Below are 3,797 nucleotides of genomic sequence, written 5' to 3'. Positions count from 1 at the left end.
GGTGACACGTAAAAGCACCTACTACACTCTCTGAGTGGTTGGCGTTAGGAAGGGCATCCAGCTGTAGAAACTCTGCCAAATTTAGATTGGAGCCTGGTGTTGCCATCCGGTTTCACCAGTCCTCAGTCAAATCGTCCAACCCATGTTAGCATGGAAAGCGGACGTTAAACGATGATGATGATGATGATATATATATATATAGCAATAAGAAAATGGAGGGGAATAGGTGGTATTCATCAACTTGCAGACATTGTAGTGTCAATTTACCTTGTTTATTTGTTAACTAAGAGTACAATAATGACAATATACAAACACATGTGACATGTCATATCAGTAATTATTCCTTTGTGGGTTGGATTCACAACCCCTAACTTTTTATATATATATATATATATATATACACACACATACACATGCGCACACACATAAATATATAAGAGGGTAAGTCAAATATTATATGCATTTGTTTCTGTAATTTATTAAAACAAAAGCAAGGGTTGAACAGTTATATCATTTTTTGATATAGTGTCTTTGTTTTTTGATGCAATTCTTTTAGCAGTCCACAGTTTGCTTATTCCATCGGAGAAGAATGTTTTTGGCTGGCTGTGCAGCCATTTATGCACCACTTCATGCAGTTCTTCATCTGTAGCAAAATGTCAACCTCATATAGGATGTTTGAGTGGTCCAAAGAAATGGTAGTCAGAAGGGGCAAGATCTGGACTATGTGACTCAGAATCCAATTTTTTAATGGTTTCAATGGCTTTGTGACCACATGTAGGTGTACATTGTTATGCTACAATAACACTTAATCTGACAAAAGACCATGGCATTTGGTGTGAATTACTGGTTTCAGTTTGTTGACTAGTATTTCACTTTCGTCCCCTTCTCCAGGCAGTGTTCCAGTATAAGCCTTTTTGCATCCCCAAAAATGGTTAGCATAATTTTCTTCTGCAGAATGTTGAGACTTGAATTTCATTTCCGTGGGTAATTCCGGGTTTTTCCACTCCATACTCTGCCTTTTGGATTCTGGCTCAGAGTGATGGACCCAGGCTTCAGCTATACATACTCATTGATCATGGCTGCAGTCCAGTGACTGAAACAAGTAAGAAAGATAAAAGATAACTTAAACTGATTAGGATGCTTCTCATACATTATTGTTTGATAAAACTGGTTAAAAGCATTCGTATAAAACTTTTTCAGAACCAATCAGAATGCATTTTTAACAGTGGGATTCAGTTTTGGTGGTATATTTCTGAACATTCATTCTAATCTCCTTTAATTTCAGATTTGAATGCCAATTGTTTCTTAACTACAGCTCAGGTTTTGAAAATTCTTGTTTACTTAATAATTACAGTGATTTCCATAGTATTTAATTCTTATTTTCTTGATCCACATTGGAACTACTCATTGTGGTTGTATAATTCTCTGTTGGGTGTCTTAGTTTCCTTACAATTAATTGTTAGTCATGAACATATTTTATTTTGATAAGTGAAGTAAGAATTATTTTCCTTCCATAGTTTGTGTCAACATATAGTTCTGCTGTATCATCAAATATATTCTTTAGCTTCAAGGCATTTGTTTCCTTGTATTCATTGGGAGTGTGGAAGGCACATGGCCTCCTGGTTAGGATGTTTGGCTTATGATCATAAATTGTGGGTTTAATTCCTGGACTGGGTGGTGCATTGTATCTTTGAGCAAGACATTTCATTTCACATTGGTCCAGTCTACTCAGCTGTAAAATGTGTTGCAATCAGTTGCTAGTGCAGGCCCCTCTCTCTCCAGCCGCCACATCCTGGATGTCCACTGGGTCAAGACTGAAGTGGATGAGAGGCTAAAATAACTGCTTGCTACAACATAGGCACCTAAAATAACTAGTGAGAACATGGTATATGTTACCAGTATCCACTCACAGATCATGCTTTGCTGTACTGAACTTTGAAAGGAGACTTCCAGAATTTGTTGTATAATGCATTAATATTGAATTTTAAGAACAGTTTTTTTTTTTCAAATAATTTTTTTATTTTTGCAGGATTTCTTTCACTGCTAAAATGGACTGATGTTTTCTTATTGCTGTGTCTACTTGTCCAAACAAATGTATTTGCCAATTTTTATTTTAGAAAGCAATAGCATGACCCAAAGTGATTCTGTTATCATTTTAACATTAAGAGTCTTTGGTCAGTTTTTATCACTTAGAAAATAACTTTGCTAAATCCCTTTTGTTAAATATTTAACTTCAGTTTGGTGTACCATTACTTTATAAATTCACCAAATACTATCTTGTTTTTATTTTAATTGCCTTTATTTATCTCTTGTGGTTATGATGGTACATAGGCCTCATTATTGAGATAGTTTAATGCTGACACTTTGTCTGGAAGACAGTGTAGATTTCTATAATTTTACACAAAATGATCATTTACCAATTTTGTTTTCACTATTAGTAAGGAATTTAAACAAATTGATCCTACATTCTTTGATAAGTTATGTACAAGGTTTTTTGCTTAAGGTAGTAAAGAATAGTTTCCAGTAATTTTGAATGTATAATTCTGTCTTTTGTACTGTATGTTAGTGTTCCTTTAATAAATAAATTGTATTTGTATTTTTTGCTGCACTCCATCAAGGTGTTACAATAAATTTTTGATTTAACTCCTATTCTGGAGACATAATATTTCTTTAATGAATGCTATAGACATATTTCTTTAATACAATTTGCCTTTTACAATATAATTGTTTCATTTAATGTAATCTTTCAGGTCACATTCACTTAAATTTTGTATTCAATTTCAATCTCAAAAAGGAAGGTTTATATATTTGAGTTCATTTCTTTTAAATGGTCAAATTGTCTTGTGTGTTTCATCTTTTAGCTCTGACTTTGTTGTACTTTAAGATTTTAAACTGGTAAGCAAGGGTGTTCATTTTTTTCTCATGTATTTTTATAGTCGTTTTATTTTATTTTACTGTATAACCTTTTGATAAAATCAACCTGTTTTTCTTACAAAAATTTTTTAAAGTCTTTTTTATGTACTTGTATGCAATTTCTTTGATAAATATATAAAAAGCTACAATAGCATAGCTGTAATCTTTAACCCTCTAATTCTCAGATTACTATCTCAAATGTAATTCTTATTTATTCGCATTGTTTTGAATTAATCATGTGTTATCTCAGCTTCAAGGTTTCAGTGATGTGATTATTTATTTTTAGAACGTTATAATAGGGTAGGTATGAGAGGTTGAATCCGGTCAGTTTGAACATAAAACAGGTAGAATATTTGGGCCAGGTATGGCTAGTTAAAATGCTAAAGGCTTAATTAAACCCAAATTTCAATAGTTTAATATAATGATTCATATTGGCAATGTATATTGTGTTCTTTCACTATCAATAAGAGAAATGATTAATTTAATTACAAAAAGGGGAGTCATACCATAAATGGATGAATTGAAAGTATTGTGTACAACACCATAGTAGTGGGCTCCACCAGAATCATTACATATAATGGGCCTCACAGTCCTTAATGACCTTTCCTAGCAATCTGTTATCTACAACATAACAACTGCATTACAAAAACAGGTTTTTTTTTCTTCATAGCCAAGCCAGAAGTTTCATCAGCCCCGAACAACTGCTAAACTTCTACAAAGCTCAAGTAAGATGTGGGTGCTTTTTATGTGCCACCGGCACAAGGGCCAGTCCGACAATACTGGCAACGGCCGCTCTCAAATGGTGTTTTTTTACGTGCCACCTGCACATACACTTATACATATAGCTTCCGCTATCTGGGCGACCAAGTTAGTAGTGGGGGTGG

At 33.7% G+C, this 3,797-nt stretch overlaps 1 protein-coding gene across 1 annotated transcript in view; it reads left to right on the top strand.

Moving 5' to 3' along the window:
* Positions 1-3,797, top strand: part of LOC106881378 (E3 ubiquitin-protein ligase RNF185) — a 34,715-nt gene that overhangs the window by 13,116 nt on the left and 17,802 nt on the right. The gene's annotated exons all lie outside the window — the stretch shown is intronic.

Source organism: Octopus bimaculoides, chromosome 1, assembly GCF_001194135.2.
Source record: "Octopus bimaculoides isolate UCB-OBI-ISO-001 chromosome 1, ASM119413v2, whole genome shotgun sequence".
Lineage (NCBI taxonomy): Eukaryota > Metazoa > Mollusca > Cephalopoda > Octopoda > Octopodidae > Octopus > Octopus bimaculoides.
This window is presented reverse-complemented; position numbering and strand designations above follow the sequence as displayed.